The 15,774-nt window shown below is 33.1% G+C and overlaps 1 protein-coding gene across 4 annotated transcripts in view; it reads right to left on the bottom strand.

Annotated features, from left to right (window-relative positions):
• The window catches only part of EndoA (SH3 domain containing GRB2 like, endophilin-A), a 241,762-nt gene that overhangs the window by 150,271 nt on the left and 75,717 nt on the right, over positions 1–15,774 (bottom strand). For all 4 annotated transcript variants that reach the window (XM_089641843.1, XM_089641865.1, XM_089641856.1 and 1 more), the window contains exon 2: positions 756–793. The gene's annotated coding sequence lies outside the window, so the exon portion shown is untranslated. The remainder of the gene's footprint in view (positions 1–755; positions 794–15,774) is intronic.

Genomic DNA, 15,774 nt, shown 5'->3' with positions numbered 1-15,774 from the left:
CCCACAACCTAATGGTTTCTTTATTATCTTACATTTTATACTATAACAAAATTGTATAATAAGTACCAAGAAACTGCAAAGCCTTCTAAGTCCTTACCGCACTTGTACTTGAACAAGTCGATAAAGCATGAACATTTCATATTATCTAATTATCAAAGTAATGTACATGGAAAACAAGATCAATTACAATTACCATCATCGATAAAAAGGGTCACATTATTTATGTACGTACCGGTGAAAATCTTTTAACATCGGTTCACATTTCTTCTAAGTGACGTGTTACTAACATGAAGCTGTACCGCTTACAGCCGTGTCTAATCAGCGTGGGCGGCGGCGAAATTCAATGATAAAGTACACCATTCGCTAGCCGCCCACGTAACGGATATATAAAATAACAAAATTTGCTTCAAAACATAATCCAACCTTTTTTGAGAATATATAGGTATTATTAATTAAAATATTCAAGCAAATTGGTTCCTAAAAAGATAATAAATGCGTCTGTTAAGAAGGTCAAAAAATGTGTACAAAATAATAATAAAATCTATTCTCATTTCAAAAGCTTGCAATAATGATTTACGTTGTAGTAAAAATTACCAACTGAAATTAAACGACAAAATTCCAGCTATCGCCAAAACCTTCTGCAAGTCGTAGGGATTTGCAATATTAATATTGTTGAGAGGTTGAGGGTCTAATATAAGTTCAGAGAAAACTGAATAATTAAAATGTACAAGTTGAAACTGTTTGGGAAAGCTTACCTTTTCAGAAGATGCCTGGAATTCTTCTAGCGAGGAATCTGAAAAAAAAAACCGTTTAAAATTTGGTAATAATTTTATAAATGTAGAACTTTCATTTATACAGCACCGAAACATTATGGAAATGAAATGGCTGCTAAAAAACATTTCAGATTTCGTGTTCATAATAAAACAAGTCTAAAATTGAACGTAACGAATACAATCTGGTGAAAGGCTGTTCCACATGAAAAATTTCAGCTGCCTGAAAGAGTTTTTGTGGCTTTTCTTTCAGAAATTTCTCGTCTGTCTCATCTGGTTATCGTTTGTCAGTCTGTAATCTATCATCGTCCTCTTTCTAGTTTCATCCGAATTACGGATCCACCCGCTGTGCGTGGCGAAAAAACATCTTCACTAAAATAATATTGCGGTATCTTACGCTCTTTGTTTTCATCCAAAAATATTATGGAGGTCCACAAACACCATTAATGAAAATTAACCATTGAAAATATTTTTTGTCGGAAGATTAAAACGGATTCCGTAAATAATAAATACGTGACCTTCTAAATCAAGATTTGACAATATATCGATTTATTATCTTGTAAGTATATTGTATTATTGAAGAAAGCGGGAAAAATACGGTGGGAGGTTGTTTTATTTGGGATAATTTATTCCCAATTCGATTTACTCGAAGAACAGAAATAAATCCTAGAATAAGACTTGAGGCTTAAGGCGTCTTACCGAGCGTCTACGTCAGAAAGTTACGTACCTATGTTTTTTCTTTTTTTTCTAGCGGTACTTTGAAGACGAAATTTCCTACGAAACCCCAATCCTCACAGGCAAGATCAGAATATTATTATTATGAAGATATTGCTAAAAATACTTTTTGCCAGAAATCGGGTGCTTAAATTCGCCGAAAATTTTGGCAAATTTTGAATAAAAATTGTATTTTTTAAATTTCGTAGATCTTTGATATGATGTAGAAAGTTCAAGAATTATAATAACATGAAATTTGAAAATAGCTAAAGCCATTGCAAGCCCAATTTAGATTATGAATAGAGGGCTTAAAAGAAATTCAAATAATCTATAAACCTGCATGAGAAATTAGTTTTATATATTGTCGAAAAATTTATTTGGTTTTTTATTAACTTCATAGGCATTATTAGGAGCAACATTTCTAGATTTTCGCTTGGTTAACATAAACAACTGAGCGTAATTTCTTCAAATATCTTGTGCGAACGAAGAACGTACGAGTACTAGTATTTGCGTAATTGTAAAAAATTGTAAAAAGCATTCACTTTGTGGCTCATCATAATTTACAATAAAAACACATAAATTTGTTTTTGACCACTATAGTTTTATTTTCACTCTACCGGTTTCGGAAAAACCCTTGGGTTAAAATTCTTCACCGTAGTAACAAAGGCAAAAAATTAGATAATTTAGAAGCACTCGAAATCAGAAAATCCCTCAATAATAACTCCAGTATAATAAATAACCAAATTAATCTGTCTTATAGTCCTATTCTAGACATATTTCCAGTTAACCGCTCTGTTCTTCCTGGAATTCCTGTAATTACCCCTTGCACTTTGTCCACCCCTCCCTCAAACACTTAACTTTTTTGTATATATATGTCAATATTTTGTGTAGTAGATCAGTTTTTAATATTCTCCTGACGAAGGAAGGGTTCTTCCGAAACCGGTAGAGTGAAAATAAAACTATAGTGGTCAAAAACAAATTTATGTGTTTTTATTGTAAACTAGTATTTGCGCTTGTTTAACATAAACAACTGCAGCGTAATTTCTTCAAATATATTGTGCGAACGAAGAACGTACGAGTACAAGTATTTGCGCTTGGTTAACATAAACAACATAGAAAATTTACGATAATTCTGAAATGATTTGTATTTCCGAAACACGAAGGCAATTTGTCTTACAATAAGTTCCCTATTGAAGCATCCGAGTTAACACTCCAAGTATAAGCATAGATTTAATGTATTCATTTTTGGGTTTGCACTAATTTTAGACTTACTAAATAAATTACAAAATTGTTTACACTTCTGTAAAAAAGACTAAAACAAATAGATAAGATATTACGTAGATGATGTTGAAACTTTAAGAATTAAACTGTGGTGCGCTCTCCTATTTAGGAACACATTTCGGATGGCCCAACAGTATCCATCGACAGAGTAAATATGGAAAAGGTTGAAAAGAAGAAAGAGAGGAGTAGAACGGCTTAACCCTAAAATGCCCCTTGCGATACAAATATTATATTATCTTCCACGTCGAATTGTGTATTAAAAATACCTCAAGACTGAATATTGTTGCAGATAACAAACTATCATTATCAAAACATATTTTTTATGACGTGTTTTAAAAATTATTTAACAAATTTTTTCCGTAATTTGACGAAAGTCACACATCACACAATTTTTAATCATATTTTTTGTTTTTTTTTTGTTATCAAAGTTGTATTTTGTGTGCGTTCAAATGTTTCCATTATTGAAAACAAACGGTATACATGATTTTTTTGCTCTAATTTATTATTTATTTAATTATTAAATTTTCCTGATAAACATGATTCTTATGAAAAATTTGTGGGTGTTTGTACGCGGTTTGGCGTCTTCAGATATTCCAAAACCGTTGCGTTTAATCGCAGTGCGCGCACCCACTTAGGTTAAAATTACTATATAAAGAATTATTCTCGGGAATGAAATGTTTTTCTTAGATTAAATGTAGCGCATGTCACCTCCCAGTCCTCCAACAATCCATATGTGTCGATTGGTCGCTCCGTTGTGACGTGAAAGAAGGACAAAGAAACAAACGCATTGGTAATAGTCATTTTAATATTAGTAGCATTACGAATAACCTGGCAATGTTTGAAAATCTCCTAGTACCACCACAGTAATCTGAAAATATTGCTTCTGCCATCATGGAGGACTTAGTCAGCTAAAGAATTCAACTCACGACACCTGGGTGGGGTCCGGACCCATACTATCTCAGCCACTGAGCGTTCTTTATATATATATTAAAACAATCTTAAAAGCATTATTTAATGAAATTGTCCAAATTTATATCATAGTAAACTATTTTTGTTAAGTATATTTTATGAAAAGAATTTCATTAAGCCTAATTGCATGAGGCAAGTCGGGAAAGAAAAAGCATCCAGGATAAAGTAAATCATATATAAAAATACTGATTTCCTATTTACCGACACTCTTGAAGGAGATATATTTTGTAAATTTTATTAAAGGAAATGATATGAAATTTTTTTATTTATCAAAAGTCAAAAAGATTGTGGTACTAAATATAGATTTTTTTAACTACCCAGAATATTATTTGCCTCAGGGCCTTCATATTCGGAAAAGATGTGTGAAGGTTTAATACCATCGACCAACTTCATAATACATATATCGACGGTCCACAGAAAAAAATATTAAAATTATTCTAAATACTTTCAAGATGGATCATTTTCTAATATTCAGTAAAATTTTTATAAAAGACTCCCATAAGGCGAGATGAAATCTCATGGTAAAAGCATGGATTTTTTTCTATTCACTATTAACAATTCATAGCTCGGGGAATAGGCAGTCGGTATTTTATTGAAACGTGGGAGAGGTTGATTAAGGCCTTGGCAAAAGATTATTTGCTTTAGCTGCCATTCAGCCGTAACCCTCGTGGATGGTGCCAACAGGAAGGTTATTGGTAAAATAAGTTGCCATGTAGGTTAAATTGTGTTGGTAAATTTAGATTAATTTAATTTGACAATAATGTATAACTAATGTACTAGTCTCTTCTTCCGATTGTAACTGACTCTAACAATCATAATATCATTTAGGTAAATTTTGTAGATATCTCGAATAAAAATTACTTAATGTTAGTTACTCGATAGAAACTCCACGTTGAGTAACGCCTAGTCGAATATAGCCCAAAAAGGAGAAAAACTTCGTGAGATTTCCTGTAAAAACCAGAATTAATATGAGATTCGAGGATATTTAACACTCCATGTACAATTTTAAAATAAAAACGGGAAAGATTTATTTTTATTACTATTTACATATTTTAAAATGTCGTAAATCCAAAAAAAAGGGTGATAATAATACATTTATTATTATTATTAGTATAAATTAAGCAGGAAAAACAAGTTACAAGTGACGAAAATTTAATTAAGAGGAAAAGCTTGCAAAACATCGGAATCGAATAAAACATCACGAGAGAAAAGTCACATAAGTTTATTCAGCAGCATCTGGAAGCACAGAACGAACGGGGTCGAACATTTGCGAAAAGGATTTTATAACTTCTGCACTTCCAGTGGGGGATATCTACAGACCCCGGAAATCTAAAAGCATCGAACGTATAAAATGAGACGTGGCGTGAAGCGACTGCTACATGATACAAGAAATCCATTCGCGGATGTGCAAGCAGAAATCACTAACTCAATTTTCGACAAAATTGAGTTTTGAATGCCTGTACATAAAAAAGTCAAGCGACTCGACTGACAAAACTACACTGTCTACAATAATTTAGAATTTTTTCAAATGTCATATATGTTCTGTTATCATTAACTCACATTCAGTGACATCATTGACAAACAAATATAACTTACTGAGATAGTGATAATTCATGTTATCACTTGCATATAATATATTGCGAATTTCCTCTGTCCATGGGATGTGTGGAATTGCACTAATCTCCCCACATTCCGGAATAAATAAAATATTATTATTATATATTGCGAATTTCCTCTGTCCATGGGATGTGTGGGATTGCAATAATCTTCCCACATTCCGGAAAAATAATTTGTTATTATTATATATTGCGAATTTACTCTCTCCATGGGATGTGTGGTATTGCACTAATCTTCCCGAATTCCGGAATAAATAAATTATTATTACTAAATCCATTTAACACTTCTAATTAACACTTCAAAAATATGCTTTTCTTGGCTGCATAAATTACTAACTCAATTTTTTTCCAAACGATATTTAGAAAATCTTTGTTAAAATGGTTTGTTAGTATTTTTTATATATTTTTTTAATTTTAGTTTTGAACAAAGAAAAATAATACTCTCAAAAATTTTGACTTTATGGCTGTTTTAAGCACTTAAAACGGTGATTATCTCAGAACTGGATTTTTGAGTTTGTGAATTCTGCTTGCACGTCCACGGATGAATTGTTGGGGATATACATAAATATATTTAGTTGGAGATCGGAATAAAACATTCGAAAAGGTTAAATAAATATTTCACAAAAGTGAATCTGTATCGTAAAAGTATAATATTATACGATAAGAAAACTTCCCCAATAGTTAAAACTTTCGTGCTAAAGCGTAAACGCTAGGTTCTGGTACATCAGAAGGTAGACCAAAACCCTAGCATCTACACAAAAACCTCCCACAAATGTAAATTATTATAATTTTAAGAAAACAGGAAATTTATGGGAAGAATGTAGAGAAGAGTTGATTAACGATTTTTGTAATATATTTCAGCATGTTTCCCTCCAGGCATAATTTATACAGGGTGTTCGGGGTAAATTAAATAATAAAAAAGTACTGATGCCGATATTTTGTCGTGCACTTTAGGATCTTTCAAACATTTTGTTAATAGAGCTTTATAATAATTAAATTTTCTACTCTTTAACAAATAACTGAAATGCATTATTTCTCTAAACGCATAAAAAATGTTACATTCATTCTTCTTCGTTTCTTTTGATTTGATTTAAAGATATATATTTCATACACACAAGCCCTGCTTATTTATGGGGGTACATCAAATACATAAATGATGTAATTAATGACTGTCGTGAATTGTTTGCGATTTCTCTCAATACAATATCTACAGCTAAGATAACTTATATTCAAGATGGCTATTGCTTATCACACAAAAAAAATTTCGACTGACATTTTCCGACACCTCCCTCTAATACCTTAATAGCTTAGGTCGTAGATATCTCCATCCCACCGCGATCATGTCCGAAAACCCCTTTAAAATAAATTTTGTACGATACTAAGCATACGTCAGACATGATAGTATTTTTTTCTGCATAGTAAAGAGAAAGAAAGGAGATAGTTTGGGGACAAAATTTAAAGTGAACCACGGTAGATATTTTAGGTAGGCTTCTCATTTGGACGCTAGATGGCACCGGAACCCGCTATTACCGTACGAATCTGCACGAATGTTAAAACTAAATATAATAATCGGGTAGTTTTTTTAAATCCATTTTTTTATTAATAATTTTGCAGCATATTTTTGGGTGGTCAATGACCAAATGATCTTCATAGAAGGACCGCCACTGAATAGATTTTATATATAGTGGAGTTACTGCCAAAAGTTGGTAACTCAAGTTTAACGTTTTATCTTCATTATAAAATAGGGAAATAATGTTAGTGTTAATATTGAAATATTCTTTTTAGTTTTGTTTATAAAACAAACATGTTTCTCTTGTAAGTGGTTTTATAATATTTTTCTTGTCTATTAATTATAAAAAATTAAGAAACAAAGTTTGATAAAAAAAATAGTAGCTAAAAACCAACTTACCGACATAAGAGGGGACTCAAACTTATTCCAGACATAGTTTATAACACATTAAATATAAACATTAAAATCATCACAACTCAAAAAAAAAACAAAAATTGTGTAACCGAATTTTGGCAGCCTTTTGGAAACCCCACGATATATACTATTATTTAACACTATTATTTTGAATCATAGACATAAGATTAAAAATAAGAGTAAATGATACATAATAAATAAATTAAAAATTAAAAAGAATGTACAATCAGAAAAAAGTACAAAATACAGAGAAAATCAGAGAGAATAATAGATTAACACAAGAAGTCTTTTTCACATAACCAATGTTTCAGCATGCTTCGCTTTCTGAAAAGTTGTTCACAATTTTTTATTGAGTTAGGTAACGCATTGTAAATTTGAGGTAGGTATATTGTTTTCGAAGGTTTTTGTTTGACCGTATTTATTTAGATATTTGGGAATAACAAGTCCATCGTTTGAAGTTAGTCTTGTTTTATGAGCATGTTCCACTATTTTGTTATTTTTTGATTGAGATGTGTGGCGACTTACAATTTTGAGCCGTGTAATTTTATTAACCTGCAAATGTTCCAAATAAAATAAAATTTAAATATAAAAAATACTTTTATTGAAATTATTGAACCATATTCTTACTGTACTACCATTTTACGAGAGTAAGGATATTTTTCTGTAAACTGGTTTACAATATGGGAAAATGAATAGATTTCAATCCACTGCACCGATCCTGTCAAGTGCGCATTCAGATTGTCGCTAATCGAGACAAGGTGGTTAATTTGCAAGCTCACCATTTACACTACAAACAAGTGAACATACTTCAATATAACGGAGCTCGTCATAATTTACAACGGTGGCCACAACGTATACAATGGCGAACCGGCCCCGGTCTGTGAAATGGGGGGCACTATGAAGCTGGTGGGCACTGTGGGCAGGGGGAAGTTGGGGTCCGTTGAGCGGTAGGGGGCAGTCGGGGGATAAGTTTCGCTGTTTGGGAAAGGGGTGTAAGTTGGTGCGGGTGGAAAAGGTGGAGGGGGACGGGGGAGGGGGTTATCGATCCGTCGGGGGCCGTCCCCATCCAAGTCAGCTGATAGTTAGACTTGTCGCAAATAAAACTATACATTGACAATCTAGTCTAGCGCGTGGTAGTTGTGTATGAAGAAAGATGCTTAGAGATATAAATATATTTATTTTATTCAGATAATATAGGGTTTTCCAATAAGAGGTGTTATTTTTGAATAGCCCGCTATTTCGGTAGATGTTACTTTTGAAGCTGTCATTTTTTGACATTTGACAAGTAGTACCTACGCCATTAATAACAATGGAACGATACACGCTTCAACAACGCATTGAAATTATTAAAATTCACTTGAGTGAATCAAATGCAAATCATCTTGAGTGATGAGGCCCAGAAAAGAGAAAAGCGAGAAAAGCCTGAGTCATCAAATATAGACCTCAGTTTAATCCATAACTCTAAAGTTGTTTTTGTTTCCTTAATATGCACGTACAATCCAGGGTCAATAGTTAAAACTAGCTTCGCCTTGGCTCTTGCGTCATCTGATGCTTTTGACTCGAAATTTTTATCTGGCTCCGACTTGATATAGTTTGCGAGATTGTCAAGCACCAACAGATTTTCGACCGCAAAACTCCACTGATCATAATTCTGACGTCCTGTCAGCTTCTCAATACTTTGAAAATAGTTTACAGCCATATTTCCACGAAAAGTCAACAATTTTCGACTGTTTTACACTAAATTTACACAGTAAAAACCGAAAAATATATAGATATTTGCCCGTAACCTATTAAAACACGTTGCTTTTCGCAATAGACAAAAGAATAATCTTTATTGTTCTGGAAATTTATTTGAAATGTTACACATTGTTTCAATATAGATGGCGCCACTAAACACATTTGATAATTTTGTTACCATTATTCTAATAATTTCCACCTCGGTGGCTTCGTCAACAAGCAAAATTGTCGTATCTGGAGCTCGGAAAACCCAAGATTTATTGTTGAAAAGCCTCTCTATTTTCAACGTGTGACTGTTTGGTGCGGTTTATGGTCCGGCGGAGTCATTGGACCTTACTTTTTCGAAAATGAGGCTGGAGCAACAGTTACGGTGAATGGATCGCTATCGAGAGATGTTTAATGATTTTTTATGGCCGGAATTGGATGGTATTGATCTGGACAACGTTTACTTTCAACAAGACGGCGCTACGTGCCACACAAGCAACGAAACCATTGATCTTTTACGATTGAATATCAAAATAACACCTCTTATTGGAAAACACTGTACTATAAAGCATCAAGAACACAAGACACAAACATATTTACATAATTAATACACATACATTACACAGAATAACTACTATGTTCTATACAACTCTCCATAAAACCTAGTAGATCATTTTCGTGAAAAGATCCCAAAATTAAATATTTCAGTTCAAAAAACTGAAATGAACCACATGAAACTCAAATGAACAACTGAACTATATTTCTTAATTGTACCAATCACTTATAATGTATAAAACCGCCCCATACGATATAATTCATTTAACAGTAATTTGATCAGCCAATGTGCACTTGATAATTTACCATGCTGAGCTATTCGTTTACTAAATTTTCAATGACTAATCAGGGGAAAATGATAATTTACCATGCTGAGCTATTCGTTTACTAAATTTTCAATGACTAATCAGGGGAAAATGATAATTTACCATGCTGAGCTATTCGTTTACTAAATTTTCAATGACTAATCAGTGGAAAATGCTCGTCATTGCGAATTAGACCTAAGGCTACAAAATTTGTTAATATCCCCCAAACTATTCTCGGAGGGCGAAAAATCATTTCCCATTGAAAGGGAATGGTACCGCTGTGCTTCTAGCCAATCGTAAGTATTTTTTAATAATTTATTTAAAACTTCCAGTAAATTGTGAATTCTTTGTGAAAGTGATAAAAAGATTGATTTAAAAAAAATGTTTAGTTTAGTCTTTGCGCCTTCGAAAAGAAAATTGTTTCGTGTGAATTCGGGGATTTCCGAGAGTAAAAAGGCGTAGTTCTTGAAAGCTTTTGACTTGCCTCTGTAGAATTTCCAATCAATTTCATTGTATTAATTTGTGTTTTTACAATTTACTCACGTAAAATAAAATATAGTATATTTGTAGCACATTCCACAGTGGAAGATACTCTCAGCATCGCCAGTATTGGGGTTAGACCACCATTAAGAATTTAAACGTGACTTGAAATGGCTTTGGCCGCAATTGATTTTACGAATTTGTAAATATTCGTTTTTATCATATCCTGTAAAGTTTTATTTTTATTTTGTGGCTTGAAGGGTTTTACCAAAACCACACTCGATAAGGTAGTGTCATTGTGTTCTATTAAGACCGGTCAGTGGCTGAGTTGTCCTCGCGTCTGGTTCCCACCCACGCGCCATGGGTTTAATTCCTCGGCTGTCTAAATCGTTCAAAATAACATAAGCAACATTTTCCGCTTACTGTGATGGAGATTTATTTGGGTTACCTTTTAAAGTTAGTGCATGTAAATACGAACGATAGCACGAGAATAATTCACGAAAGTAATTCTACACGTAAAAGAGAGGCTTTGTAATGGGTACAGGCTTAGTTAAGGGTTGGCACAAAAAACATCCCCTATAGGCCTGAAGTGTCTGTTCCGAGAAGGCCTTGATTGGCATTCAGTCAGCCAGGCAATAATGCGTAAGCAATCATATTGTTCCAGAAAGGCAAAAAAAATCTAAGACTTTCGGAGAAGTAAGTTGATTCGTGCTTCAGGAGTAAAGGAAAAAAAAGCCGATGAAAAACTGTTTGAAAAAGTGTTTTGAAAAGTCTCGAAAGCATGCCACTTGAATATTGAAAATAATTATACATATCCTCGGTGGGAAAAAATATCTTTTTATTACAAAAAATGAACACATTTCAAGAATCATATAACTTGGGAAATCTCTGCAGCAAAAAGTCTAAAACGGTGAGCTCTGGAGTCATAAAAATATGTCACGGGTTTTGTTGGATGGTTTTGGAATTTTAAGATAAACGCAACTATTATCAGCTAGCCACGACCTTTCTGCCAGAATGCTTGAAGCTTTTCAAAAATCCTGTCCAAAAAACTGTAAAATCAAAGAAGACTTGGAGAATAATAGAAAATTGCTAACTTAATAGATTCATTTTTTTCTCAAGTAGGAAGGAATGCTTAGAATATAGAAGAACTGCTAGTATATTAAAAATAGCCTTTTTTCAGAAGTTGAAATACCTGTTAATAATAATTACACAGCAGAACTTTTTAATGAATAATTCGTTTTTTATAAATTGAATAATAATATTATTGAATATTTAAATGAAAAACTTGGAAATCCAAATGGAGTTCTATAAATAATACTTGATATCAATAAAATAAAATAAGATAAGCTTATGTATATAAAAAAAAATAGTATCACAAGTAGGCAGAATAGTATTTTATGTTACAAAATTCAGTTTTCAAATCAAAGTAAATAAATTGACAAATTTCAATTAAAAAGCAAAGCTGTATGGAAAAATGATTTGAGGAACCACCTAGCGCTAGTAATTTAAATCAAATCCGGCAGTCAGTTTCAGCTGATACTCGAGTTTCGAAAGCTTTTAATTTGTACAAACAACAACAAATCATCCGGAAAATTAATTGCAATTTAAACCATTATATTCGCCATTTTTTGTTTGTTGAGTAATCGACATATTCCTGCGTTGAACGACAGCGGAAAAAAACATATTGATACATGAGAACCGTCTTCAACAAACTTGGATATATTTTTTCGTTGAACCGGATAAAGTTCGGCCCGTGCTAAGCTTTTGATGAATTTTGATCGAGATCTTATGTTGATCAGAGGGACAATTTTCGGGCTTTCGAATTTAGCTTGGAAGAAAACAGTGCTAACTGTTCGAAAAGAGATCGAAATAAATCTACAAGCTAACCACAAAACCCATTAAAAAGTTTGGTGTCTTCAGTCAAAAAAAATGTAAACCATAAGAGGGTAATTTTTTAAATTGTTATTTTACGAAAATTATGAAAAATAAAAATATCGCTATAAAACGAGAGGGAAAACGGGGTTAATACTCCAGTACCGGACGGAGGGAACACACTCACTTTAACGAAAGTATTATGCTATATCTAAGTTGTTATTTAAACCACATACTCTATAATTTAGGTAATCCTAAAAAAGCTATTTGTTTATCGATCTGCATTTAAAAAACATATATCGTATTACTAGTTTTTTAGATATTAAATAATTTGTATAAAATTCCGGCAAAATACTCCCCCGCCCCGCACCTCGGCTTCGTCGCATCGGCTAAAATTTCCCTGTCCCTATCCCTACCCCCGGCTCTCCACCGAGAACTCATGTTTAGGGACAAAATTAAAATTATGTCTGTCTCTGTTTCCCACATGGAAAAGGAATAAATCAGAAAGGGACATTTATTTTGTTTGCATGGTTAAAAAGTCTATCGCGAACGTCTGTTAAATTGTATTTTAGGTTTTAGTTGCTAATTTAAATTTTCGTGGTAAATGGGCAACTTCAGACTAGTTAGTAGTACATTTACACTTATGGACTGGAGATGTAAATTATCTACTTCGGGGTTGTAAAATATTTATTCCGTCCTTACAATATATTTTGTAGTTTATTACTGCATATTTACATATGTTTTAAATAAGATTCTAAAATTCTTTGGTTTTAATTATTTTATGTGAAAACCGCACAAGAGCCCCAACAGTCCGAGCCAGTGGGACTATGACATCCCCAATTGGGTATGGTGTGAGGCTGAAGGTAGTTGGGATGGGGAGGGGGAGGATATGGGAAAGACAAAGGTGCAAGTAAATGCATATTCAAATCTAGTCACCATATAGGCTTAAGACATTTCGTTTCGATTCTATATAGTGTTATTTCACTAGGGCAATACTGAAAGCATCTACCGCCTTGCAACTTCAAGCACTTAACCACGGAGGTCGTCATTACTAAATATTGACAGACGGACACATTTCTAAATAGGGTTTATTTGATGTCCTCTGCAGGACAAAAGCGTTAACCGTTAAAAAAATATTTTGGACTTACGGATTTGACGACTCAATGAAAAACATTGAACTATATACAGGGTGTATCGGCAAGTACCCGACAAACTTTAACCAGCTATTCCTCAGCACATTTGGAGTAAAAAATGTTATGGGCGCTTTGCTGTCCGGTAACATTTTTTTTTCCATTAAAAACAATAAATAAATAAAAAATCCACACTCCGTCACTGTCAATTTGCCTTGTTTCTCGCGTTCAACAGCTGCTATTAGCAAGTGCGTCAAAAAGTGTTCTCGCTCTTTCGTACACACTAAACAATAATAGTTAAAAATGAGACGAATGGTGCTGTGCCATTTCGTTGTGATTGTAAAAGCGCGCCAACGTAGGTACGTACGTACATTATTCAACGAAACTCGAACAAAATATTGCCAGACGGGTTTTCAAACTTTGACAAAGGATAAAACATTGGTGACATGTGGTGAAAATAGGAATAATAAATATTTTTAAAAAAAAAATGTTACCGGACAGCAAAGTGCCCATAACATTTTTTACTCCAAATGTGCTAAGGAATAGCTGGTTAAAGTTTGTCGGGTACGTGCCGATAAACCCTGTATGTAGGTACCTATAAAAACGAACCCATCATTAATGTGGAGGCAAACAAAGCATGGCGGCCGGCATAGTCCAGTGGTAACGCATTGGACTGCCATTCCGAAGGTCGCGGGTTCGAACCCAGCGTGCGCAAATAAATTTTATTTGATTAATTTGTGTTATTTCACAATTAATTAATTAAAATAATATATAGTATATTTGCGGCACGTTCCAGAGTGGAAGATACTCTCAGTATCGCCCTGGTGTAAGACCACCATTCAGAATTGAAACGTTGCTCCAAATGGCTTTAGCCGTGTTTAGTGACTAGATCTGAATAGCCAGGTACTTCCCCACCTTCCTCTTTCCCTTCCCCACTTACCTTCAGCCTCAAAACATCCCCCAATTGGGGATGCCATAGTCTCACTGGCTCTAGACGGGAGCAGTTGGGACTCTTGTGAGGTATTCACTATAAAAAAAAAAATTAAAAAAATGGCTTAATGCGACATGATACCCGAAACAAAAATGTAAAATGTAAAAAGTCTATATTACAAAATAATTATAACGTAAGAGAACAAAACATATATACATAAAACACAATACACACTTCTTTATATACAACCGTGCCTCATAATATTTGCATATTTTTTTTCATTACCGCCTTTATTATTGTTTCGTTTTATTTCATCTCAGTTTTATTTTATTTCAATTTATTATTTCATATTATCTTTTATTGTAAAATGGGGGCCTCAGCATGGGAAAGTACCCAGTTATCATATAATGTTTGAAAATACATAGATTTATTGTATCAATACAAAATTGAAATAAATTAAACAAAATCAAAAATTTAAAAATCATCATTAACATTACAGATCTTGATTCACCGTAGTTTTCAAAATATTTAAAAATCCGTACAATTTAGTTTTGCCAATATACTAATCATTTACAAACCAAACTATGCAAAAAAACTAGCTACGCTCGCTAGTCGAGATTCTGAATCAAGGTTTGATGCCGTTACCGGCCCGCCTTCCCTGTTTTCTATGGAAAAAGATGCGTTATGGAAATATCAATTACTACTTTATTTATTAAAATATTTTTAACATGACTACAGAATTAACAGTATACTTCCTTCAAATTGTTATCAGTAAAACTACATAAGATTATGTCATTAACACCCTTAAATAAGCTAAAAAAATTGGGGGACCCTAGTGACTCCCCTTCTTACGTATGTGATTTTTTTTCTTTCCGGGATGAAAAGCTTAAGGCGATGCCATACGTAGTAATGCAAAATCATGTGTTTTTGGTTTGAAAATTTGGTCGCCTAGAAATGTTTCAGATGCTTTAATTAAATACTGCGAGTAGAATACATCTTGGCCTTTGAAATAATCAAGTCTTTTTATAAGCCCAGAAAAAAATTATGTAAAGGCCTATGAAAACTGCTTTAAAGTTTAAAATCTCCTACTTACGAACCCATTTTCGGTTAAAATTTTATTGTATAATGTGGAAAATGAAGTTATTTATAAAATAATTTAAATATTTATGCCTGAACATCCACAAAATAAAATAAGAGGCACTTTTTGGCCATCTTTTTTCTTGCATAAATCAAAACAGGCAAAGTATGACAAACAATCAAAGTATGGTGTTAAGCGGGAATTTAAACCTTATCGCCATCTACGTAAGGGTTGTTATTGATAGCGGCTCAATTTCAAATATTACACGACGTAGTGCATCGCCTTAGAGGAGAAGGCAATTGACTGGGATGGTGTCATTTCACATTTCTCCTTGTGAAAACGCTACCCAATTATTAATGACATCTCGAATTTATATTCAAGATAAAATTTTGTTCAACAAAAACGTTTCTAAAAGACGTTCAATAAG

The sequence above is a fragment of the Hesperophylax consimilis genome, chromosome 2 (genome assembly GCF_061612785.1).
Source record: "Hesperophylax consimilis isolate HC1 chromosome 2, BYU_Hcon_1.0, whole genome shotgun sequence".
NCBI lineage: Eukaryota > Metazoa > Arthropoda > Insecta > Trichoptera > Limnephilidae > Hesperophylax > Hesperophylax consimilis.
Note: the sequence above shows the minus strand (reverse complement) of the source record. Positions and strands in the feature narration are given on the sequence as shown.